The sequence below is a fragment of the Anguilla anguilla genome, chromosome 4 (assembly GCF_013347855.1).
Source record: "Anguilla anguilla isolate fAngAng1 chromosome 4, fAngAng1.pri, whole genome shotgun sequence".
In the NCBI taxonomy this organism is placed as follows: domain Eukaryota; kingdom Metazoa; phylum Chordata; class Actinopteri; order Anguilliformes; family Anguillidae; genus Anguilla; species Anguilla anguilla.
Genome location: NC_049204.1, coordinates 43,276,858 through 43,304,610, shown reverse-complemented (window position 1 = coordinate 43,304,610; position 27,753 = coordinate 43,276,858). Strand labels below are relative to the sequence as shown.

At 39.8% G+C, this 27,753-nt stretch overlaps 1 protein-coding gene and 2 long non-coding RNA genes across 10 annotated transcripts in view; 1 reads left to right on the top strand and 2 right to left on the bottom strand.

Moving 5' to 3' along the window:
* Positions 1 to 8,926: 8,926 nt before the first annotated feature.
* Positions 8,927 to 12,982, bottom strand: LOC118225893. The gene is made up of 3 exons (XR_004764920.1): positions 12,855 to 12,982; positions 11,120 to 11,257; positions 8,927 to 9,006 (listed from the first exon to the last, which is right to left on the bottom strand). It is a non-coding gene; the product is annotated as an uncharacterized LOC118225893 (long non-coding RNA).
* Positions 12,379 to 27,753, top strand: part of LOC118225889 — an 81,068-nt gene continuing 65,693 nt past the window's right edge. Inside the window, exons 1-2 of one of the 8 annotated variants that reach the window (XM_035414967.1) lie at positions 12,379 to 12,558; positions 26,858 to 26,944. The gene's annotated coding sequence lies outside the window, so the exon portion shown is untranslated. Of the gene's footprint in view, positions 12,559 to 26,372; positions 26,392 to 26,567; positions 26,945 to 27,753 lie in introns of those variants that run through there. The other 7 variants (XM_035414963.1, XM_035414964.1, XM_035414966.1 and 4 more) reach the window with 7 other exon arrangements.
* LOC118225891 lies at positions 15,431 to 17,317 on the bottom strand. Its single transcript, XR_004764918.1, has 3 exons — positions 17,136 to 17,317; positions 16,157 to 16,214; positions 15,431 to 16,018 (listed from the first exon to the last, which is right to left on the bottom strand). It is a non-coding gene; the product is annotated as an uncharacterized LOC118225891 (long non-coding RNA).

Genomic DNA, 27,753 nt, shown 5'->3' with positions numbered 1-27,753 from the left:
CCTGATATGAGAAATTGATACTGTGCGCAATGTTGTCTAAACTAATGACATTAGTAATGTTGCCTTTCTTGACATGGTCCGGAAGCTAGCGTTAGCTGTGCAAATAGCTATGTAATTTAGTAACATTACATTGTCATCAAATGTAATACGAAGTCTACATCAACAAATATGACCTCATGTTACACAAAAACTTTTTAGGGTTCCATAACACCGCCCCCCCCCCCCCGTTATTGTAACGCTAGCAGACACCAGAAAAAACAGTACGCCGCTCACACAAGTGAGTTTAAGAACGAGCCTGTTACGTTAGCTCCGCCTACCCCTCTGGCGGACCAACCATTGATGGGTGATGGAAAACGCGTCACTAAAGCCGCGTTTCCACCAAAATTACCCGGAACTTTTAGTCCCAGAAACTACTTTTCAAGGAACTAAAAGGTTCCTTCAGCCCATGGTTGTCTGCGTTTCCACCGCGGTCTAAAGTCCCGCGAAGATTAGGCAAATTAGCCCACTGACGTATGAAAAAGCAACATTGTCGTCCGTCCATCTGTCCTATGATTTCTTCTGTAACCCCATACTACCACCGAAGTAGCCTACATTATTTTCTAATAACCGGGACAGCCCGGAGGGGTTTATTCCACTTATATACAACGGGTTACCAACAACGACTATATGTGGTTACTTTTGTATTTATTGATTTTTATCGATTTAATCACCTGGAATTGAAATATTCTTCTGCAGCCGTTTGGGCATATTTTACCGTTGTCAAGCAAAAATGTCGTTGGTAAAAATGCAAAATGACAAGAAGAGAACGAAAACTCAGACTTGCGTGAACATTTAAATTAGTAGTAGTACAGCCACCGTTTACTTTCCTTCGAAGTTACTGCTAGCCGAGCAGCGAAGTGTGCCCTCCAGATGCGAACCATGCACCATAAATTAGTCCATAGTCTTCATAGGGACGATTACTAGAATTAACCTGTTATTTTACCCTGACGAAAAGTGCGGAAGGTGATTTCCAGTTTGCTTTTACTGTATCACCAATGTTAATTACGCAGAACTACCGCATACCTCACATAACTGTATCAAACGTTTTGAGTCAATCACAACGGGCTAACAAAGAAAATCCGGAAGAAAATATTCAGCAACCGAATTAATCCGTTTGAATGTTTTGGTAGCCTACGTAATATGCTGTCCCAGCACGAATGCTTAGCATTTTATAAAATGAATACTAAAGCAAGAAAAGAACAGAAGAGCACACGTTATAATTCCAAGACGTTGGCGGGCTATAACCAAAACTAGGCTACTGCGCCGCATAACATACAAGTTTGATTTGAAGTTATTATGAAAATAAATTGGTTTGCGGCTGCATATTTTCAAACATGGCGGTTGAAAATAAATACAAATAAATGCTGCGAGTACTCGACCAATCAGAAATGTTCAGCGCTGCAAGCTCCACCCAAAAGGTTCCTGTACTTTCGGAAAGTACTACCCCCAGAGCAGGAACTTTTTGGGGGGTAAAATAAAGCCCCAGGAACTAAATTTAGACCCTAGTTCCTGCGGTGGAAACGCACTGAGTTCCTCAAAAGGTTCCTAGTTCCGGGGTAAAGTTCCTGCGGTGGAAACGCGGCTTAACTAAGCGCCGCTTGTGATTTTTTCCCAGGAATGTCGCCACAGACACCCAGTTTTTTAATCATAAATTATTATTATTATAATAATATAAATTAATATAATAATAGGCTCAATCACCATTGTGTTACCTAATTCGGCGATAGATAGTGACTTAACAGACATTTATTTTAATGAAAATATTCAAGATTATTACTTCAAGGTTGTAAGCCGGGGATGTACCAGTACCAGAGTGTACCGGAGTGTCCAGCGAAAATATTGCCTATCAGTCAGAATTCTGAGAGTTTGAACTTGCACCAACTGCCATAAATGAGCATGTAAAATCAACCAGTAAGAGCCGTTTTTATGTCACTGTTCCCGAATTCCATAAATGTAAACAATGGAATGTTCAGTGAAATCGGACTGTTTTCGGTGCCATCAGGGTCCGGCTGTTTTCATTGGTGGAATGTTTGGAAAATGTGCGTTTAAAAGCTACAAAAACGGACCATTTAGCCGTTCACCACATTAAATTTCCAATTATTGTCTACAATACGTTACTTTAAGATTAAACTGATATTTTAATCACAATATTCATGTTGATTTCCGGAAAAAAAAAATTTTCGGTTGCCCTCCCTAATGTTTCACATTTAAAATGTACATACGAGTAGACTCCAGCCATTTTTTGCATGATAACATTTTAGTACTTTTGTGTCTTTGCATATAGCCTAGTTGAGAATTATCCATTAATACTAGTTTTTACACCAAGTGAGTGTGGCAGTGAAAAGGAGACAGTTATCGGATACTCTAGGCTAATCTGATTGAGCATTGAGAAAGGTACTAGAAGAAGTAAACAATTAAAATTTGCCAAATGATTAATTTATTTTCTCTTTTCAAAAGGGACGCTGCCAACTGAAGCAAAGAGGATCTAATCACTTGATCTAATTTTTTATAATAAAAAAACATAACCAGTCAAGTATTACAGTTCTCTTTTTTAAACAACATGTTCAATTAGAACAGTTTAAGCCCTTGTGGATATTCTTCTGCTTTAGTGCGCAATTGTATTTAAGGGGTTACTGTAAAATAAGGTAGCCCGAGCAGTCCATATAACCAATAAATACCCACTGGTAGCCCATATACAGATTTCTTGCGGCCCACAAGGGCCCTAGCCCTAGCTGTAACTCATCTTGGCCCCATTATTAACCCAAGCTGGTAGATACATGTAGGGCCCAGATGGGAAAAACCTGGTTTGCCCACAGGGGCCCTGTATGGAGCCCATTAATGCCCCATCATTAACCCATTTGGGCCAGCACATGTAGGGCCCAAATGGAAACTGCGGACAAAACTGGATATGCCCCAATTAGGTAATCCAGGTAGGCCCCCTGTCAGCCCACCTGTAACCCATGTGAGCCCCACATGGACATGTTGGCTGGGATAACGTTATGCTATGTCAATGTATTTAATATGCTGTATCAATATTTGTTTGTTCTTGTGAAAGCATGTCTCTTTTCAAAACGTCCAGAAAGTCTCTCAGTGCATAACTGGCCCTACCTAGTCTGTGAGTTCAACTTCAACCTCAGTTCTTTCAACGACTTTCTCTTTGCCTCTCCCCTGCCTTCGCCTGACTCCTTGGTACTCATTTTGATAGTTTAACTCGTTTTTTTACATGAATGAAAAAAATAACCGCTGGTAATTTGTAGGTTGCAAGCTAGCTTACATTTTACATCAGAAAGAATGCACGTCATGCATGAAGCATAATGATTGGCTGGAAAGACGCAACCTGTGTTTTTAAGTGACTTTTTTAAAATGTCTCTAAATACAGATCTAGGATCAGATTTGTGAAAACTAGAGGAAGTGGCTATTAAAGATGACAATGTGAGTCTAAATACAAATAAATATAATTTTGTTACCGTTCATATCATATTCATAAAACGTCATATTTTGCTGTCGTTCCCTATTAGTCAAAGCTCTTGAGAGGGATGACGGTATTTGTATTGACTTATTTCATCAGGGAGAACATGAGCAGGGTCTCTTTTTAAGACCGTGGCAATGTTCACATGTCTTAATCAGGTTGTCTTACCGTGAAGCCACACTATACGCGGCCGACCGCGCGGCGGCGCCGCCTCCATTCATTTTGAATGAGAGGTGGCGGCCAGACCCCGCAAGGCATGTTGGGATTGCCGGCGGCGTCGTGGTAAACAATCTGATTTGATCTAATGATCTGTCAAGTAAATTGTCCCTATTTTTTTCTAATTTTAGTTCCACATTCTATCGTTCCACAATGGAGGACCTAATTGCCGTATCGGGTTTCCCAACTTAATAAAATCTCCTACAGAGACATTGATAAGAGGAACGCAGCATGGAGAAAAGTCTCTGAAATTGTCGGTGGCTCTGCTGTGTAGTTATCGCCGTTACTATTAGTTATCACTGTCCAGTCTGAATAAAAATCATTTTTGCAGTAACCTAGCTCTTAAAAATGTTATCAAGCTGCCTAGCTAGGCTATCTAGCTAGTGAGTAACAACCAACAATGACAAAAAAAAAAAAAATTCTTCCTATTGTATTAGTTGCTATTGTTTGTTTCTACCAGCCACCTAACTAGATATAACTTCGAAGGCATTAGCTGGCTAATTAGCCAGACAATGTTTTTGTTGTACTTTGTTGTACGTCGCTCTGGATAAGAGCGTCTGCCAAATGCCTGTAATGTAATGTTGTTGGTTGTTACTCACTAGCTAGATATTAAACAGCCAGGTTACTGCAAAAATGATTTTTATTCACACAGGACAATGAATATGAAACGCATTAAACCCGGTCAACATTTAACGAACACAACTGTCTGTCAAAAATAGGTGACGCCCACAAACAGTCGATTGTGAGGACGCGGCGGCCTCTTGGTATTCGAATCTCTTGTTTAATGCAAACAATTTGGAATGTTCGTAAAAAGCCGTTCAAATTGAACTGTTCAAAGAAAGAATGTTCGCCACGAACATTCGCCTCTGTTCGCTGAACTTGAACGCACCTTTGGACAGGCTCTTTAAAGCAAATTAAAACATCAGGTACCCTATACTTTTCAAAATAATTTAGCATATTATTAAACCAAATAAAAAATGTGGTACCTCATATCTTTATAGAAGAGAGAGTATATCCGCACACTGTTTTTTTCTGCTCCCAAAGTGATTTATTGGTACAACGTTTCGACCTCAAAGGTCTTCGTCAGGTACATCGACCAGCACATGAGACTGGGTGGAGATATATACATATAGACCAGGATGTGGGCAGGTCCATAATAGGGCTATAGTCAAAAGAGAATGTCAGCTGAACAATTAAAAAGTGATGTTGACATTCTAATTAGAAATCATAATATTCATAATACTGCAATAGGAACACCATCTGCAACCATAATACATAAGTACATATTACAGAGATGAAAATTCATTCATCCTATATAAATTTTATCAAAAAGTATGTAATTGATAGGTGTGTGTAGAGTAGATTGCACATCAAATATTGTCACTTTACAGAGCCCTATGCAGCAGTGCTCACCTTACTGAACTCACATGTGCAGAAATGTAATTTAAAAAATAACCAGGAAACATGCAGGTAAATATGGTACATAGTACAGATCACAAGAATACACTATGGTAGAAAAAGAATTATAAAAAAGGTTTGATATCAAATTCTTCATTTAAACCAAAAGGAGCCATTGTGTTGAGAGCATAAATGTGGTATGTCTCACGTTGCAGAAGCAAACGTTCATGGCTGCCACCTCTAGGGGGCTTTTCCACTTTTTCAAATGCCAACATATCTAAGGGCACTGATGTTATTACCGGCTTTTTAAAAATGCGCTACCACAGGGTTTCGCTCATCCCCACACCTAATGTTACTGCGCTGATGCGTAGGGGTCTACAAGATCTCCCCACGTACCCCAGACAACATGGGCATTTAATCAGGTAGACAATAAAGGGGGTATTGTAGGTGATAACACCCCATATTTTGAGCTGCTTGCCGCTGTGGGGATGTGTGTATGTTTTGCACATATTGGTACAACCATACTGAGCACAGCTACCACATTTGTAATTTCCATCAGGGATGTCATTTAAGAAAGTGTGTCTGCTCTCAGGTATGTGCGACCTCACCAATTGATCCCTTAGGTTTGAAGGGCGCTTAAAAACTAAGGCAGGGGGTTCTTTAAAGATAGTTTTTAATTTGGGGTCAGACTTGACTATATTCCAGTGTTTGCGAATTATCCTTTTAAACTCAAACCCCATGGGTGAGTACTTGGTGATGCAAAAGGGGGAGTTGGCCTTTTTAGTTTTGGATTTGGGTTGTAGGCATTCATCTTGTGTAGTGTTTCTGAAGCGATCAGCAGCCACATCAATCCATTCTTTTTCGTGTCCCCTGTCACGAAATCTATTGGTGAAGTCCGCAGCTTGTATGTTGTAAAGAGTGTCTGAGCTGCAAATCCTCCTAGCACGATGAAATTTACTAATAGGGAGGCTCTTGATGAGATGTGCGGGATGGAAACTATCTCCTCGGAGTAAAGTATTCCTATCAGTGGGTTTACGGAATCGATCGGTATGTTCAGTGTTGCCTTCTTTGATAACCAGAACATCTAAAAAACGAATGTGTGTATGGTTAGGTTCAAGAGTAAAACTTAAATGTTCACTAGCAGAGTTTAAATATTGGTGAAATTCTCCAAGGGTCTCTGCAATGCCTGTCCAAATAATGAAAAGGTCATCAATATAGCGTTTATATGTAAGGATATTAGAGAAATTTAACATGCAGATTTAAAACAAAATGATTCTCAAAGAAACCCATGTAGAGATTGGCATAATTATCTTTGTCTCAACCTCAGCAGAGAACCAAACTGACATAGCCTACTTAGGATGTAGTAATAGCCTAAATGGGACTTCACTTAACTTCATCCATAAGATCGAAGTGAACGATACAAATTTACATCAGTATGTTCCAATCGAAGGATCGAAACACCTTTTTGCGTCTGTCACTAGATGCAATGAATGCCTGACAGATAACTTTACTATCTAAAAGATCAAGTTTTTCTTTATGGACATGGCATACAGCTGCATTACTGAGTCGACTTTGTGCCATTGTGGATCGAAGCCACGTCTTAAGCCTTCTCAGTGCGCCGAAGCTTCTCTCAGGTTCAGCAGAGGAAACAGGGACGACTAATAGCAACATGACAAGAGCTTCAACGTAACAAAAAACAAACCTCAAATTTCTACTGGCATTTGTCTTAGAATGTCAGCAGCCTCTGCACTGGAGTTGTATGTGTATTTTGAGAGAAACATAGGCAACTCAATTTTAAGGGCATCCCTGTTTAGTTCTGGATTAGTCTACTGTCTTGTCAATTTCACCAGTAAGGAGAACTCGCTCAAGCTTCTGAAGCACCTCAAGGCTTTCTTGGTCAAACCGATCCCTCAACTGCAAATCTACAGTGTCCAACATCTTAAAGTACTCTATTCTGTAGTACTCAATTGCTGATTCTGGCACATGCATAACTGCTCCACCACAGAAGCGCTTGGCCGGTTTTATGAGATGGGGCATCTGAATTGCCACGATATTCAGGGAGGTCGCCATCTCTGCTGCCTTTTCGAACACATTTTGGAAGGCATCATCATCTCTTTTATGCTGGAGTGTACTTCTTACATGTTCGACAGCTGCCTGCATTCCCACAATTGTTTGTGTCCTCTGTTGCAGAGACATATTGAAACATTCCAGTTCTCCCATTACCTCTGATGCAAGAAGCCCAAGCACAGTTTTACCCTTGTTAAACCTTTCCAAAAGACCATTTGCCTTTGCTGCTGTGTCTGTTGAACCTGAGGCCATCTCTTCTAGACTAGCCAGCACAGATTCATACTAAATCAATGGCTGAAATAAGGGCTTTGTGCCTTACTGTTCACCTTGTTGGGCATAAAGGCTTAAGCACTTTGTAATGCACACTTTCTTATTTTGCTATGCTCTCGAAAACTGTCTTCAATTTTCCTGATTGGTTGAACAGATTTCCCAGCTCATGGACCCACTGTAAGGAAACACGATTCAAAGGAGAAGATGTGCAGGCTGCCTGAGTAACTAGATTAATACAGTGTGCACCACAATGGAGGTACAGAGCTAAGGGCTGATGTTTCTTCAGAAGTGCCTGTGCCCCTAAATTCTTCTCTGCCATGTTGGCTGCCCCATCATATGTCTCCTCTCAAACCTGATATCGGCAAGTTTAATCTTGTGGGCACATCTAAGGCAAGTTTACAAATGATTTCTCCTGTAGTTGATGATGTACCATACATCCCAATGAAAGCCTCATGCGGCACCAAATCATGGTCTACAAAACTTAAACAGATGGATTCCTGCTCTTTTCAAGAGACGTCCTGTGTGCCATCAATTATTACGCTAAATTGAAGCACTGGTAGAGACCTTATAGTAGTAGCAGCAATTTTTCGCACCACTGTATTGCCAAGTAATTTCAGAATCTCATTCTGTGCTGGTGGACTGATGTAATCGTGGCTACGGTTTACCAACCAATTTGAAAGCAGGTCACCTTCTGCTTCATACTTCAGAAGATGGTACAGAGTCCCTTCATCTGCCTCGTGCCCTCTAAAAGCTAAACCCTGTCTACTAAGATATTGTACCGAATTTATAATCTTCAACAGGCAGTGCCTAGCATCCTGTTGCTGTTTTGCCAGTGCATTGGACAGCTGGGTGTTTATGGGCCTTGACTCATGTGCATAGGCTGTGACAGCCTGAATATGGGTCTTACTTCTTGAATGTAGTGCAAATCTTTCTAGGGCTTTTCTCCAGTTTCCAAAACCTTCTGTGACAAAAGCATTGTCTGCTTTCTTAGCTAGGGGTGACTTTATTTGGAATGCTCTGGCACAATACGTAGTTGCTGCCTGCCATGTCATAAGAATTTTTGCTCAGTTCATTCTGAACTTTGCTCAGAATGACCTTGTGTTATACTCTGCACTTGACAAATAAAAACACTTTGACTTTGACTTTGACAATAGCACTAAACACCTTTTGATTTTGGACAATAGTGGAGCCATGTGAAATCTTTAAACCACCTTTCTTGAAAATGTTGGACATTTGTTGGACAATTTTTGCACAGGTATCAATTTGCGATCTGGGTTATGAGGCTTTACTTGACTAAGTATATCTTCAGACCCAGTCCCTGCATCACTGAAGCTGTCCCTGACATCAGGCTCGATTTCAAACAACACATGACAAAATATAACCAAACGTAATAACCTCCTAGAAATACACAAATAACCTGGAGTGGAAACCTCAATGACATGAGGGAGGTCTTACAGTTACCTCTACCAACATAAAAAGAAAAATCTCACCTGTAGTCCTGTCTCACTCTCCTCTGGCTCCTCTCTAGGTCTAGCCTCCTCAGCTGCCTAACATGATTATATCAGAAAGGTGCATTAACCCCACTACAATGTAACTTTATTTTTGTGAGTAATGAACATAATAAACACTAAGATACTTAAAATGTAAAGCTTAGTAAGACACAAATAACCTGGAGTGGACACTGCAATGACATTATACCATGAAGAGGAAGGTCTTTCAGTTACCTCTACTAACATGTGCAAAAAGAGAGACAAGGGTGCATTTAATGAAATCTCACCTGTAGCCCTGTCTCTCTCACCTCTGGCTCCTCACTAGCCTGAGTCTCCTCAGCTGCCTGACATGACATCACAAGGGTGCATTTAAACACTAGACACTAACTTAGCTAAAATACATCTTGATTTGTGGGGGATGAACATAATAAACACCAAGCTAAGTGAACCTTTAAATTATTATTATTTTTAAAAACACACACACGTTGATGTATTGACATGTAATTAAAAATAAGGTTAGAAGCAGCTTAGTTACCTAAGTTAGCTAACCTTAACCTTCACTGACATTCAGGTTGTTGACTAACGTAATGTTAGCTAACCTATGAGTATGAGATAAAGACTTACATGTTGACTTGGTAGGGCAGGCCTGGCAAAGAAATGCCTAATATTTGTTTTCGCCCTCTTTGCTGACATTCCCTTCGGTGTGAGGAGTCAGATAAAGTGTTAATCAAGACGTAACGTTTGCTAAATTAGATACACGTTTAACATTAACCTTAACCGGTTAGCTAATCTCACAACTATTTTAGCATGATCGCTACTTTTTAGCAGGGAAACTAGCTAGCAGCTAACGTTAGCAGGTTAAAATCACAAGATTCATTTATTATGTATCAGCAGCGTTCATATAGCTAGGTTGTGTGGTACTCAAAAGTTTTCAGGTAAATTAACTGTAAGCAGCAGACAACTACAATAAAATGAGGAAGTTCGGGGAACCATCTGTTGTATAGCTTACGGTCCTAAGTTTCCACTGCATCTAGAGACTAGCACATACTTGACTGTAACGTTACAGCATCTCCGTCGCGTGACTCGTGTCAATTGTTTTTTTGAAGAGGGGAGGGGGTTGGGGTTATTTGCGCTAATGACGAAACAAGCCAATCACATGTCCTGGCTGTCCGCTTTCAAAGACGCTTCAAAAATGCAATACAAAATGCCCAGTGGTGTAGTGGTGCCTAGAGAAGTGGGTACTCTTAATTTATGCCCCCAATTTTTTTTTTAAGCGGCCTGTCCAGCAAAGGACAAACGCCCTGTGTTATAAACAGTGACATGTAAGACCACTCTTGCATATTTAGTTAACTCAAAAATGGGCCAGTAGTATTTGCACATTGTCACTTAACTTCTGCTGCTTGACTTCAGGGAGTAAGGATCATTATGAAATTAACATTAGCCACAGAAGAGGTGCATATTTTGCAACCAATACTGGCCCACAGACTATAGGGTGAGACAACTACATAATTATGCATTTTGAGTGAACTATTCCTTATTCCTTAGTCCATCCACACATGAAAATTGGACAACTGTTCTCTCACCTTACAAGTAGCCTATGGGCCAGTAGTTTCTTTTGTAAACAGTCTCTTGGAACAGCTGATTTGCAACAGATAGTGTAGGCCAGAGTGTGCCACCATTATAAAATTAACATTATTTGTCAAGGGGCAGTTTGCAAATATTACTGGTCCTACACAGGCCTAATGCATGAATGTAAGGTATATTCAAGATGAGGCAAACATTGTGTTTCAGTCAGAGATTAGTTATTTTTAACAAACATTCAAATATCATCATCATTCAAAGAATTCAACAATATATTCAAAACAACATGTTAAAAACAATAACAACATTTAGTTAATAACAATGAACAAAAATATATACATTTTACAACATATCATGAAAACCACAGTGATATACTCTCTCAACCCAATGCTGGGATTCTAAATAAGTGCTCATATTTCTGGCTCAAGGGACTTACCAGGTAGGTACTTAGGTAAGTAGTGCAATACTTATATGAACATCAAATAACAAATAACTGATTTTGAACAAAAGATTTATTGTCAGTGCAGGTTTTTAAAGCTGTCAACAGCCTGTCTACCCCTGTACTACAGTATATTCCAGACAGACTTACTTTCTGCAGGGGTTTTCACACTGCACTGTCTAGAACGCACAGAAGAGGCAGCACGGTGGCTCTTCAACCAGGTCCTTGTATACTCTCTAGGATCAAACTTGGAAGTAGGGGGGCTGTTGATGTTGATGTAGTAGCTTGCTGGAATTTACAACGCGCATGTCTCATTTTCATCATAATTAAAAAAATTAAAAAAAACCCATTCGCAAAACTAAAATGCTTTATGCCACACTGCAGACAACATATTGGTTAAGATCTGCATGCAAAAATATCCTTGTTCAAACTAGATTTACTGGTCTAGCCCAGAGACTTGCTTCTAAAGTGGCTTTAGAATTCTAAGTCCCCCACGACGCTGGCAGCTGTAATGTTTTTAGGACACCGAAATATATGAAAGTATGAATAAGTAATAGCCGATTAACTTATAATTCATTTCTCAGTGAGTTTTTCTTGTAATAAAATGTGTAATAATGCCTTCCGTGCGTATAGGTTTTTATAATGACCAACTGATTTCGGTGCAGCGTTAAGTGCATACACAAATGCTCGTAAACAAGGACAAATTAGCATAGTGATTTCTCAGAGCTAACACGGTAGATAACAGAGTGCTGTATCCTGTTTGTTAAGTGTAGGCTACTTGGTGAAAAAACTGATTTTTAACGGATAAACTGAATTTATGATTTATTCCCCCGAACACGGTGAAGACGCTGTGTGTTAGACTACTTGCCATTTGATAGTCCGATCGTCGGCACGCTTGATAATAAAGGAAAAATTACTAATGAAAACAGGCTGAGATCAATGATTAGTTTAAAGGAACCTTTTTTTGCCCCACCAATTTTCATCTCGCCAGTCGCCGCTGAATAAAACGTTATGTAGCCTATGTGGGAAATATTCAATAGTAGCTTAGCTGCTGACCAGCAACCTGCTGATTTTGCTCAAGCAATCAAAGCTGCCGATAATAACAGCCGGCGTTCGTGGGGGCATTCATCTCTCTTTGACATGTAATTTAATCTATGCAACATTTTAATGAAATTAGCTACCTACTGCGTCAGCTTCCAAACAATCAAGACAGGCAATGATATTTTTCTTTCTGTGCCTGTCTATATGAACGACTGTTCCTCCTGAGTTTTTTTTTCTTCGGATTTTTGATTGGTTGAGCGAGTAACTGGCTAGAGGGGACATATGGACTCGAGCATACGAAAAATGGACTGGATTGTCATAGTTAGCCAATTTGTAAAACTGCTGGTCAAAATTATTTATTAATTTACCAAAGGTGGGTGGATGCCGTCCACCCCCAATTTAACACCTGGTATACGCCGTATACCTGCGTATACCCTGCACTCTGCCCTGCACTGCACCACTGGCTAGGAGTGACGCGATGTCATCACTTCCTCCATTCCCTACACATTCCACTGTGCAGGGTGACAGGGATGCAACAATACACACCGGTAAGCAACTATTTCATATCCATCTGAATATACAGTGCTTATATCTAGATATCTACCATATGTTTAAGACATTAGATATGTGTAAGTAGCAACATTAGACATTCTTTCACGAAGCTAGTTGACATGACGTTAACTAGGTAACTGACGTTAGCTGGCTAACAGTAACGTTAGTTGACAACAGATCACACATCTGCTAATATAGCTAATATTCCTGTTAACAGTTACTGTAACAATACTGACACCTGTAAGTTAAAACGGCATGATAAAAACAGCATAACTAGCATTCAGCAGCTCACCAAATAGTTCCCTTTATAAAAATATTACCCTACTAACAAAATGTGGTTGTGTCGACGTCTCGATTTACACAGTATTACCGTAAAAACGTAAGACCAGCGCCCCGTCGCTGCGACGTCGCAAAACAACGTTGTGGATACGTAACAGTTAGGTCCTTACAACTTTACGTTTAACAATGTAATAGAATAAACTTACCCCGACGTTGTGATTACGTCGCCAGGCAGTCATCCGTCGTAACGTTATTTACGTTATTTACCTTTCCACAACATTGCGGATTGGTCACTTACTTACTAAACCCTGACCATACATTTAGATTTTGTGTAGCCTATTAAAAAAAGGTATATCATGGTGTTGTAATTTTGATCTCCATTCTATCCTACCAATGAAATGCCATTGCTTCTGTAAAATTTTTCAAAAATTCAAAATTTATTTTCAAAGATACTTTAAGTGCAGCAATAAGTAATGTACACATATCAAGCCCAAATAGAATAGAAAGGCTTTATTGTCATTGTATAGAATACCATTGAGATCAGGTTCAAGTTGCATTTCAAGGTAGGCAATATGTGCAAGCATAATTATGGTACAGAAGATGAGACAAACATACAAAACTAGATACAAAAACATAAAAAAGGGTGAAGGGTAGTTTCAGGACAGTAATAACCATAGACCAATGATTTCAACATTAATAGTGTTGAGTATTTTTGTCTTTTTCAAACGGTGAACTACATTTAAGTTAGGATCACCCACATATTAAAGTAGGATGTCTGCAGGCATTAGCAAAGTTAAATTTAAGGCTTTTTAGGCATTTTAAAGTAATAATCTCGAAGGTTTTCATTAAAATAAATGTCTGATAAGTCTGTCGTCGAATTAGGTAACACAATGGTGATTGAGCCTATTATTATATTAATTTATGATTAAAGAACTGGGTGTCTGTGGCGACATTCCCAGGAAAAAATCACAAGCGGTGCATAGTTAGTGACGCATTTTCCATCACCCATCAGTTGGTCCACCAGAGAGGGTAGGCGGAGCTAACGCAACAGGCTTGCTCTTCAACTCACTTGTGTGTGAGCGGCCTACTGTTTTTTCCGGTGTCTGCTACAATAACAGAGAAAGTTATGGAACCCTAAAAAGTTCTTGTGTAACATGAGAGGTCATATTTATTTCTTGATGTAGATTTCGTATTACATTTGATGACAATGTAACGTTACTAAATTACATAGCTATTTGCACAGCTAACGCTAGCTACCGGACCATGTCAAGAAAGGCAACATTAGTTTAGACAACGTTGCGCACAGTATCCATCTCTCATATCAGGTAACGTTGCGTTAGCTAGCTAGCTAATTAACACAATCTAATGTCAGCTAACAATTAGAAAAAACGCTAGCTAACGCTACCGACCGGTACCAACCTCGCCAACCATCTCTCGAATGCAATGCTACCTTGTTCCAACGTTGCAATGTAGCTAACTAAAGGGGCAGGCAACGGCTCTGCTACTAACCAGTTCACACCGCTGCAGTTTTCTCTGCAACATTCTAAAACCGTTTCGTCTCGTTGCGAATCATTGATCTGAACTGGCCTTAACGTTACCGTTATTTTCATTGACATCAAGTTCATCAGTAATCATAATGATAGGAATAAAGCCGGAGTATACGTGGATCAGAGCCGGGTCTGATTTCTGTGTAAAGATGTCAAGCCGGAGAAAACTAAATAGAAGAATACGGCAGTATGGATTAGCATTGTTATTATTTTATTACGCTTCCTCATATGTTCCTTCAGCCTTGATGCACTTTTTTGATTAAATCTCCTTTGTTTTTTTTATTCTTCTTGTTCTGATTGCTAATTTAACACCCAGCTCAGCTTTATTCTCGAACAGTTTAGCTAGCGAAACCTGAAACACCAGGGGTAACATTTTGTAAGGCAGTTGTTTCAAAAATATTACACAACAGTCATTCACGAAAAAGACTGTTTATTGTGCACGAGATACATACTTCACAAGCCACAGCGAATCCCACAAATTCTTCTCTGCAGTGTAAAGATGTTCATACCGGGCAAAATGTGGATAAAGAACGTGTGTGGAAATTGATCATCACTAATCCTACCCCAGATCTGCTACAGCATTTTAACCCAGCTCGGCAGTGTAAAGACAGCTTAAGTTAGCCTAATGTTAGACAATGAATATGTATGTACATAACATTACTTTTATAACAACCATTTTTTATTCAGTAAATAATAAGTGTTATAGTTGGCGTGGCCCAGGTGCCAACTGACTGACGTCACACAGGCAACAATGGTTGGATCGGGTTGGATCTATGGGAAGTGACAGGGGCGACATAGCTCAGGAGGTAAGACCGATTGTCTGGCAGTCGGAGGGTTGCCGGTTCAAACCCCGCCCTGGGAGTGTCGAAGTGTCCTTGAGCAAGACACCTAACCCCTAACTGCTCTGGCGAACGAGAGGCATCAATTGTAAAGCGCTTTGGATAAAAGCGCTATATAAATGCAGTCCACAAGTGAGGTCCAAAAACGCACCTGCAATTACCGCTTCTCGCCATTGGCACCGCCATAGAGAACGAAACTGAAATCTTCGAGATTGTAACTTTAAATGCTTCTTGGAATAACATTTAAGACAGTTTGCCACACAAGTAAGCACAGGCAAGTTGTACTCTTAGCTACTTGACATTTTTACAATTATCTAAAATAACAACATTGGTTTGGGCATTTGTCCAAATGTTTATTTTGGTCCAAGAAAAGGACACATTGCAGGCTTTTAACATTCAAATACAAACGCATTGTAACCACAGATAAATACACCATGATATATTCAACTGTCATGATGTATTAGACAATTTTATGAACAAAAATAAATTTAAGACAATTTAAGACTTTTTAAGGGCTTGCAATCGCCATTAAAGACATGTCACATTAATTTTTTCATGTTACTTAATTTTCAAAAATGCTTTCCATGTTAGCTATTTAATAAGGTTATAAGAGCTCAATAGAGTCTTATTATGTACTATACAGTTCCAAATCACACTGCCCAAATTCACAGGCCTCCCGTGCATTGTTCAACTTGGAATACAGTCACTCTTGTCTCAGGCATGTCTTGAGTGGGGAAGGCTGGACCTCGGGTTCTTCACTGGGGCAACAGTCATAAGGCCATGTGTGGGAGCTGAAAGGATATGAAATTGGACCAAGTAAGAAAAATACATTGAGTAACACACGCAGCAGGCTAAAATCGTAATTGTGTTTTGACAATGACAAACAGTCAATGAGCCAAGAGCTGTTTCCATATAATATCCATAACTACCTTCATTCTGATCTTGTGCTCTAGTTTCCATTTGAGCTGTTGCGCCAAATGTAGAGAACTCCGCAAAAGAAAATCAATTTAAGTCAGTATTTGGTGAAAATACAGAGAAATACTCTTGATTAATATTGATTACACAATGCACTGGTGCGAAGCCAAAGGCAATTTATTTATTCATTAAAAAATTTTAAGGCCACGATTACACCAGGTATGGAGTAATAATGCTAGAGGATGTTGACGAAAAAAAGTTGAGTTTTTGTATTTCCAATGGAAATAATGTTTAGCTAAATGCTTTCAAAAGAGCGCAAAAATAGCTTTCAAAAGAGGCACCAACAATGCTAGCTTGAAAAGGCTTGCTAGCTCCAGTTTGTCAAACACCAAAAACCAAATGAAGACCACACTACTATCTTATATCATATTTATGATGCATATTTTAACCAGCATGTTGATATCTCATTATGACGTGGACACAGTGAATTACAGCTTTCAAAAGAGCGCCACATACGTTAGCTTGGCAACAATGCTAGCTAAAAGGACATGAACAAAGGTGCTTTACGCCTCAGACCGCCGTTTATACATGTCGAATTATTTCAATTGTTAACCAACTAAACAAGCCATCGCCGAGATCAGCTAGGTAATGTTAGCTGGTCTAACATTACATTTGCACTGGGCTATTATCGTTAAATACTCAAAGTAGCAAATATGTTATCTAACAGAACACTAACTGAAATTAGTCCCAAACAGACGCCAGGTCTGAACAGACGCCATTTCACCGGCTAACTTAAAGCATTAGCAACATTCAGCTAGAACTGCAAACATGCATGTTGAAAGTAGGACTCCAACATTACATTGCAAATACTACTAACTGAAAAGGTCTCCAATGCATTCAGTTCTTCTTGTTAGCTTTTACGGCGGTTGGCATCCAGTTTTGTTGCATTAATACATTCAGTTAAAAAATATAAAGGCATAATGAAACGCTTACCTGCTCTTGAACGCCGTCAAACCCAGCTTTTCCCACGGAGAATTTGAAATCACAGCGACCTTCTTCCAAGAGCACGTCACAGCAATATGCGCATGTGATTGGATATACCGTCTTCTTGTTTTACAGCAGGTGGTGTACAGCTTATCTCATAAAAAACACGTTTTCAACGTACAAAAATGCCATGTTACTCAAAAGTATTGATATCAAAATGACGCCAAGTTACGGTACTACAAACAATATAGGCTATCTTGCCTCACCGAAATTGTATAAGATGTATTTCAAAGCAATGCTACCCAGTATTTCCTCAATTCTTTCAAGTCACTTGGCCCTGTGTGTATAAGCATGCACTACATGGACAGCCCAAACATATGTGTAGATGGCTCTCTCACAGTCAATAGGCGTGTATATGTCCAATTTGTATTGGTATGTATGTATTTCGCCGCCCAGCCTTTCTGTTGCGTGAATGATAGTATGTTTCTTGGTATAAGTGTGTGTTCATAAATGTGAATGTAACATGCTGCAAGGGAAATGTCCCCATGGCAATAAAGAAGTTCTCTATGTATGTATGTACAATATGTATTTTACATGCAGTAATTATTGTACGTAGCAAATATACAATAACTTGTACATATACTCAAATTCAGTTCAGAAGAAAGTATAAACATGTTTTCTGGAGAAATATGCTTCCTGTAGTTACTCAGCAGCAGTTTTGTACATGAATTTCAATGTGTTCCATGAGGCAATTCGAACTATTTGACTCTTTGATCTGACACAAAGTTTGCATGACATTGTAAAATGGTAAGATTACAAAACACAGGGCCAAGTGACTTGAAAGAATTGAGGAAATATTGGGTAGCATTGCTTTGAAATACATCTTATGTAATTTCGGTGAGGCAAGATAGCCTACATTGTTTGTAGTACCGTAACTTGGCGTCATTTTGATATCAATACTTTTGAGTAACTTGGCATTTTTGTACGTTGAAAACGTGTTTTTTATGAGATATCATTTCTTTTTGCAAAGCGTTTTATTATGAGAGTGAGAAATGTGAAGTGACCCTGTAAGAAACGGTTGAGGATTATGGCTATCCTTGTGTGAATTTGTACAGTCTGATGAACGTGTACCATTTAGAAGTTTCGGTTTGCTATATATGTAAAACAGTGGCTGTGACAAAAGGTGCAGTGGCGTGAGTGTAAACGCAACAGAAACGCAGGTGAAATATGGCCAGTGTATGTACCAGAGACTGTAAAAAATATGGACAAAGCTACTGTGACGTCACCCATTGCCTCTCCGTGGGTCTCTAAAACACGTTTTGAAGCTCAATGGCGGGCGCGGCCATGTTCTCGATTTGGAGCCAAAACCATAGAGTTAAGCGGTCTTGTGATTTTTACGATGTGATTGACAGTCCGATGCGGAAAAGCCCATCAACCTGAACGAACGATTGCAGAACGAACTTGAGGCTAGCTGACTGTCTGCCGTTATGTTTTAAAATATATTATCAAATGTTTACGGAGTTTAATTTCCATCCGTGACTGTACTGTGTCATGTAATCACGTTATATGTATGACATTAATAATACAATTATGTTCAGTTATCTTCAATTTATGTTTCTCGGCAAAACGAATATGCTTAGCTAGCATATCAGCTTGCCAGTGAGCTAGGAAAGCTATCCGTGGTTAGCTCACGCATTAGCAATATGAACTACAGGGGAAGAACATCGACTGCACTGATGGTCAATCAATCAGAGATGTGTAGACTACTGGTGATTTGACTAGGCTAATTTTCATATAACTGTCTGGTAGACCTGCTGTTAACCAAGCAAGTTATCGTCGTAGGTTTTCGCCACAGTCAAGCTAATGAGCCATTAACTGCTACTACTCCATCGCCGTTTGTGGTGTTTACTTGCTGGGTGACGCTAGCTGACCGATCGTTCGCAAGTCACTTTTTACTGAATAAAAATTAACACTGACGGTGATTAACAAATCTACCAAGTATTTTAACTGATCTACAGGCGTGTAAATATGACAACGCACTTTGAAGAGCAAGTTTTCCACCTGTTGCATAAAGACAAAAATAATGTACATTGAATTTCTAATTATTATTATTTTCTTGCTAGCTTCTAGCTTTGTCACATTCGTGCAGCATAGCCCAGGTAGACATTTACGGAATGTACACGACTGACAAGCCGTCAAACACGTTTGACAGATGGAATATTTGCCGGTTAGGGTTAGCTAGCTAGTCAAATGGCTTGGTAGCCGAAGTTGCGAACTGTTTTAGCATAGGCTACTGGACTACCACATATAGCAAATAAGCGTTAGCTGATTACGCTTTCTGCCAACTAATTATTTGGTTAAGTGGGCTAAAGGAAATAGTAAAAATGACTCGGCTACCGCAAAACTTCAGAGGAGGATTATTTTATGGTCGTCTAGTGCAGCTGTTAATAGCACACGCTATAATGAAACCACTACAAAATGGGATGCCTGCATTTTCTGACTTCGCACAGGTGGACCGTGGTCGGAGCCACAATGTCAAGGCCAAGAGACGCCACCTCCCACCCCAGTGACCACAGATTGTAGCCCCTACTGTAGCTCAGTCCTCCGCAGTAATCCGGAAGTGACGCAAGCTGTACCTCATTGGTCCAGAAGAAATATTGGCACTGTGCCCAAATGACGCAATAAATCATGAAATCGACCCATGGACAGTCATAAGACGAATAAAATACACCTATTATGACTATTTGTTCTTGTGAGAAAAAATTATTGACTTTGTATTTTGATCGCATTTGTACCGTAGACATGGAAACCGGATATGAAAACACCTATACTGGAGCCATCCGTAGTGGCGCTAGTGAGCAACCAGGAACTACAACACCAGGAAATGAGCTTCAAAAACGAAGTCTGGTTTTGGCCGCTTGGTATGTACTCACGGATTTGACGGCCATCCAACGAGCCTTGATTGAGAAAAGAATCAGCAAGCCCGTAGAATTAGAGCTGCCTAGGTCGCAACTTGTGTACCCTGCTGTCCTGCTCCGTTGTCTGTTATTTCGTGGAGATGCACTTTTAGTGTTTGTAAGGTTTAGCCTATAAGGCATTTTGATAGGCTTATCTGCAGGTGGAAATCCTGTTCGCTGTTTTGCTAAGCTAGAACCGGAAAACTTGCTAGTGGAGAATAGGTGTGAGAGAAATTAGGATGAAATTATGAAATTGCGTAGTTGAAACAATATGTTTTTAGCAGAATGGGCATGTAGGTGAAGGTTCACATGATCACAGACTTGTGCGAAGTAAATGAAGTGACCATGAGCGAGCTTAGTTTCCTTATGGAACGGTATATATAATAGTCGGTGTAAAGCATCGACAGTTAAAGTGGAGGGTTAAGTAACGTGTGAAATCTATTGCACTGATGTGCTTTTCTCACGTTCAGTACTAGTAGTTATACTTATGAGTAAGTCATGATTTTAAATGTAATGTTTTAATGGGGAGTTGCAGAACGTACATACGTAGTAATTGTTTGTATGTGGCTAGATAGAGAACGGCGAGGTAACATGAATGTAGAAATGTGGCGTTTGCTGATAAGAAGGTTTTGTACGGTAGCCAAGTGAAGAAATATAGTTAGTAGAAATGGCACAGTGGTGAACTGGTGTAACTTTTTAATAAAATGAATACATTTGCCGTCATGAAATGCATATGGGTGGCCGTGAGTGAGTTTTGGTAAAGCAAATATAAAAGTGTAAGAAAACGTTAGTGTAAAAGAGGAAATTATCTGCCTGAGGGCGAGGCGGGATTCAATCCTTCAACTGGAGGTTTACCAGTCTGTGACTTTGTTAGTGCAGCACCATGACATAGCTATGCAATGCATGAAATATCATTAGCAAACCTGTCCGTGGTTTTAAAGAAGAACACAGGCCAGTAAGCGCAGAAGAGCTCCCGTTGAATCCATATGGCTTTGCAATATTGTAGCCGGTTAATAACTGAACGTGCAGACGGTACATCATAATGCAGTGTATACGTTCGGTGAACGGCGGGTAGAAACGTGTTCATAGCTGGGCTTGAACCTAGGACCCCATGTTCCCAAGACTGCAACCTTACCCACTAGGCCGCAGGCAGATTAGCTGTTTAAACTGGAAATGTTTCAGAGTAAAAAGGTATGGGTATTTTGCATGTGTATGCAAGTTTTTGATTGGGTCGTGAGGATGAGGATTTGGCTGATGTCGGTAAAATGTCCAATGGGGAGACATGTTGTTAGTGGGGTAGGCGGCAGGAAAAATAAGAATGAGAAGAAGAAGAAGAAGAAGAAAGAGAAAACGCAAAATCCCCTTAGTTTGGGGCTTTATTGTGTGGACATGTGAAGTTGTTTATGAAATCTGTCTGTTGAAAAGGGGTCAGAATGTACAGAATTTAATGTTTTTAAGGGCTGAGTGTCTGTGGCTGTTGTGGTTATTTCTGTGGGGAACCCTGAAAAGTGCCAAACTCTTGGTGCTGTATAGGTATGGGGCATGCCCCCGCCAAGGCGTAACTTGGCGGGATGGCATACCTGCCATCCCAATTGGTGAATTACCGCCACCTTCTGCTCCGGAGTGTGTATCAGACAATAGATTCACACTCAAAAATCCCTTCACCCTAAACTATATTTTATCCTCCATGCTTTACACCTAGTCCTACTATAAAATCCCTATCCATGTCAGCCACCCTAGAACCCTATACCTGCTTATCCATCATATATATAAAAAATAAAAAATAAATAATAATAATAATAATAATAATAATAATTAAAGCCGCAAGCGGCGTTGGAAGGGGTCCAAGCATTGGCAGCATCGCGCCCCCCATGGAGCGATTTTAAAATGGCTTTGTCCTCATGATCATACGCCTTCACCCAACATATCTACTGAATGTCATGATGATCGTATAAAATATTGATGACTTGCGGCCAATAGTGTGCTAAGAGACGCTGTCGGATCACTTAGTTACGTCGCCATGGATGTGTCCGGGCCGCTTCCCGCCAAGGCCTTTACTATGTCGTAACACTTAGATGGCATGTCGTAACACTTTGATGGTCCGGCGTGTATGCACAGCTGCAGCGTTTCTGCGTCGCAACTAAAAAAGGCGTCACACTAGTGTTGTCACGATACCAAAATTTTGACTTTGATAGTGATACCAGGTTTAGTATTACGATACTCAATACTGAAATGATATTTGAAACTTAAACGATGCTAATTAGATACTCGGTACCTAACGATACTGAAATTACCTTAATAGATCAGAAACGTAATGTCCACAAGGGTTGACCTCATTTTCGAATTCATGGTTTATGAACAACCTGGTTCATTAACAACCTTTAAGTTGAAGCCTCTTCAACATATTAATATGCATAGGCCTATAGTGTTACAACACTGAACAATAGAAAAATGTTTAAAATATTTCAAAAATTAAACAGTTGTAAAGTAAATAATTTTTAAAACAGGTCTTTCACCTTTAAATAGATTGAAAAACAGCATATTTTAATAACAATACAGCATCTATCTATAATAAAATATTTCCAAATTGGAACACCTATTGCTACTGAAGTGAACTGAGTCAAAGCTTGCGCTGTATCAGGGAAGTGAATGCACAAGCGCAGGTCACCTCACTTGACAACCTTAGTTGCTACTGCCATCTAGCGAAGATTCTGACAAACTACACTTTTCATCCTCTAAATCAGTAATGCGGGAGACACATTTCCCTGGCTTTTACATTTGACACAGAACTACCGAACATCGGGAAATTCAAATACGAAACCGTTTTTTTTTTTTCTGTTTTTTTTTTTTTTAAGTACCCAGAAAGTGCTGAAGTTTTGGCATACCGTGCAACACTACGTCAGACACATATTCCAATCCATTGCTCAGTTTAGCAGAGAATGCACATTTCAGAGCGCCACAGCGACAGATAGAATAATGACACTAAATGCACATTTCAAATAATAAAGACGACATTGAGAAAAAACTAAAAAAAAGGACTTAATATCAACTCGCGACCCGCGTGCTGACCGCAGAGCAGCCTACCGGTTTATTTATCTAGACATTGGCAGATCAGAAAATTTTCGGTTAAGCTGACCTATAAAACGCTATTCCAAAAGCCAAATCAGACATGTTATACATCGTTAGAAAGCTTATACTCTCACCTACTGAATAAATGAATTGTCAATCAAGCCAAATTGGACTAAGAAGAACGACAACGCCGTAAGCAACAGGTGTGGTATTACGCACAGCTATTTTTGAAAATATCCGACATTTCACAAACGGATTATCCAAGACAATATATAACCACTCATTCGCAAAAGGGACATCTCTACGCGTAAAACCGATGGTAAGATTGTATATTTATTAAATGTTTAGTCACAGATATTGACTGTAGAATGACATGGTATAATTTTTTTTTTAATTGTCTCGTTTATTTCGTTATTCAGTGAGCAGCCTTTTCACTGCTGTATTGGCATATTTTAGGGCTAATGTCGGGTTTATCTTGTTGCTACGGAATATTGCATTACATTACATTACATTACAGGCATTTGGCAGACGCTCTTATCCAGAGCGACGTACAACAAAATGTATAACCATAACCAGGAATTAGTGTGCCGAAAACCCTAGAGAGAAATACCGTTCCAAGTGCAGGAAACATCCGCATAGTTCAACTTGGACCCAGTAGGTTAAACTGATTAACGCTAACACAAACAAGAACAGCAACAACGCAGTCTATGAGAACATTCAAGCAATAGTTAAGACGAGTTAAGACTAAGTCACCTACGGAACAACTACCTAGTTACAACCCTAAGCTTACAGTCAATTTAGAAATTAAATTGAGAATACGATTTCTCAGCACAATGACGGATTTAAAGACTAAACGAACTCACCCGATGTTGTCTTCAAATGGACCGTATTATTTTAGACATTGGCAGACTACAGCGTGAAATGCGTCTTTTGTTTATATTCAATATTAGTCATTGCAGCGAGAAACTGCAGCTGTAGGTCGTTATGTTATGGTAGCAACGGAACGAAGCGTACCATATATGTATTAGGCTACCGTCATTGTTTCATTATACCAGCGTGTTTTCGCGCGTTTGCACAGAAACTCGGAACCTATCAATGAAATGGTTTAGCTATTTCTCAGCATAATGACAGATTTAAAGACTTAACGAACTCACCCGATACTGTCTTCAAATGGAGCCATGCCAAAGAAAAGTAATTATTCATCCTGTCAAAGCTTTACCGGAGCGTATTATTTATTTAGACATTGGCAAAGTACAGCATAAATTGCGTCTTTTGTGAATATTCAATGTTTGAAATTGCAGTGAGAAACTGCAGCTGTAGACACAAGATAGTCTGTTATGTTATGGTAGCAACGGAACGAAGCGGACTATATATGTATTAGGCTACCGTCATTGTTTCATTATACCAGCGTGTTTTCGCGCGTGTGCACAGAACCTAAAAACCTATCAATACAATGGTTTAGCTATTTCTCACGATAATGACAGATTTAAATACTGAACGAACTCATCCGATATTGTCTTCAAATGGATCCATGCCAAAGAAAAATAATGATTCATCCTCTCAAAGCTTTACCGTAGCGTATTATTGATTTAGACATTGGCAAAGTACAGCATAAATTGCGTCTTTTGTGAATATTCAATGTTTGAAATTGCAGCGAGAACTGCAGCTGTAGACATAAGATAGTCTGTTATGTTATGGTAGCAACGGAACGAAGCGGACTATATATGTATTACCGTCATTGTTTTATTATACCAGCGTGTTTTCGCGCGTGTGCACAGAAACTCAGAACCTATCAATAAAATGGTTTAACTATTTCTCAGCATAATGACAGATTCAAAGACTAAACGAACTCACCCGATACTGTCTTCAAATGGATCCATGCCAAAGAAAAGTAATTATTCATCCTCTCAGAAAGCTTTTACTGAAAAACTTTTGGTCGCCTATCCTAGCATGCACGCTAGGTGGCAGTGTCAGACCGTGCTTTCACTGAGAAAAACTAGCGTCGCCATGGTTGTCGCTTGCCGTAAAGAAGTTTACTCGATGTCGTAATCGTTTGGATTTGGAGCTCCAGTTTTTCCGCACCCCACCTAATGAAAAAGTCCAAATGGTGTGCAAACCATATGGCGGACATAGGTGCTCCCAATAGGAAAGTTGTAGAGCACATTCAGATGCATCAGTCGATGAAGTTTTGTGTTGATCTGACTTACGGTGTGGGAGTTATGACCTTTTAAATTATGATCCTTTGTTATAGCGCCACCATCTGGCCGACATAGGTGCTTTTTAGTGCCTGGGTAGTGGGGTGCCATAGGAACCCACCTACCAAATTTGGTTGGTCTACAACCTATGGTTGCTGAGCCTCAGACATTTTTGCGGAGAAAACTGCCACGCCCCAACTAAAAAGTCTAAATGGCGGGCCAACAATATGGCGGACATAGGTGGGGCCAATGGCAAAGTTGTAGAGCACGTTCAGATGCATAGGTCAATGAAGTTTTGTGTTCATCTAACTTAAGGTGTGGGCGTTATGGGCTTTTACGCGTTACCCTTTGTTATAGCGCCACCATCTGGCTGACTTGCGTGCTTTTTAGTGCCTGAGTAGTGGGGGGCCATAGGAACCCACCTGCCAAATTTGGTTGCTCCAGGACTTATGGGTGCTGAGCCTCAGACACTTTTAGCGGAGAAAAATAATAATAATAATAATAATAAGAATAATCCTAACAGATACAATAGGGTTCCACCAGCTTCGCTGCTTGGACCCCTAATAAACCCTGCATTGGATATAACGTGTTAACGGTCCAAGCGAAACGCACAGACAGATAGACATTTTACTGTAAACCAATACGTCATTTACAAACGTTCTGACAACCTACCAGTAACGTTTCAAATTAAGTAAGGATGAGGACTGTGATATAACGTAATTGTTACGTTATTAAATTACATCGTATTTACGTAATTCTACAACGTTACTGCAACGTTGCAGAACAGTCCCCATGAGGACTGGTTATTTTGCGAGCATAGAGCAATGTTGTCACAACGTCACCTGTTGGTAATGTTGCGACTTACCAAATTACGACCAAAGTGCAACGTTGTCATTACGTAGTGTGTTTGTAGGGTAGTCTTTCAGAAGTTGTACCCACCTTTATCTTGTTGGAAACTGGTCAACTGTCAATTTTCAGTTCATATTTGGAATTGAACTCTCCTCGTACAAATTCCTGGAATTTCAGCACCCTTTTCAAAAAAAGGTACTTTGTGCTCTTACATACTTTTGTATAGAACCTTTTTAGGCAGATGGTTCTTTGGTAGAAGATAGAGAACCTTAAGGTTCTATATAGAACCCTAATGAACCCTTTTTAGAGTGTAGGCTATTCATCAGTTTTATGCGTTTCACAAATCAGAGTGATCTGGTGACTCATATGTTGACCAACCAGAGTCTAGTGTTGAATAAAACAACTCGGCTACAACTTCGTTATCGAATCGTGTCAAGAAAAATCACGTATTGATTCGTATATGTATGTTGGATTTCACTGTGTTGAAAATGTGACTGTAAACCCCTTAGTCTGATAGAAAAAGGCAGGAGTTTCTCCATTATAGTCTATCAAGAAATCGAGAGCTACAGTACACTGGACGCCATATTGGTTTCTGCAACTTCTGTCACCTCCTGCCTCTCCAGTGCGCTCTATGGCTCTAACCACTGAACATTGGTTCTAGGGTTACACACAGGGAACTGCAGTATTGGAACTTGACTGGACTGCGCACGAGCTGCTATAAAACTCGACAATTTCGTCTTCAAGCAAGGTAACAAACATTTCCCTGTCATAACGTAGTAACAAAAAGAGTACAAAGCTAGTTCATGAAATGTAACGAAACTCACTAATATTTTCCTTGAAACTAGTCACATTATCTAGCCATGTTGTAACGTATAGGCTTCTTGGTTTCCTATTTAGTCCTTAATCGTATGAGCCAAACCGTTAGAATGGCTAACATTAGCTAGCTACATAGCATGGACAAGGTAAACAATAACGTAGTCCTGATGACGTGTCGTGAAAACGATGGGTTTTTATCTCAACGTTCCAGTGTTGTTGAACCCGAGAAAAATAACGTTACGCCAAATTTCTGGGTTTTCATGTAGCTAAGTTACTTTTCGTTTTCATCTGTTCAACACATATTTGCCATGTTCCGTGAATGGCCATCGCAATATGGCGTCTTCGGCTGAAATGCTGTCTCTTCCGTAGACGTACGTTTGAAAACATGCAAGCTTTTAGTTTTACATTGGGAAAAGGGAAGTGTGTCGTTTATTTTAGAGACAACAGGATCATTGCAATAAAGATGTTTGCTAGACGAGGCAGTGCTGCCCCAAACATTTTCAAATGGGGTGTTTGGATGGAGTCAGTGAAAATGTTGGCGTAGCACACCTAAAAGTATATAACGTAGCCGTATTTCACGACGATGAAGTTGGCTCCCGATTCGCAACTCCAATGCTACTTAACTCGGTTGCGTTGTCATAATTTTTCCCCGACCGTAAGAACCATATGCATATATACTTAGAAGCCGCATTGACTGCTTCGGCTCGTTTCTGCGATACGTCAACGTCGCCGCCATATTGG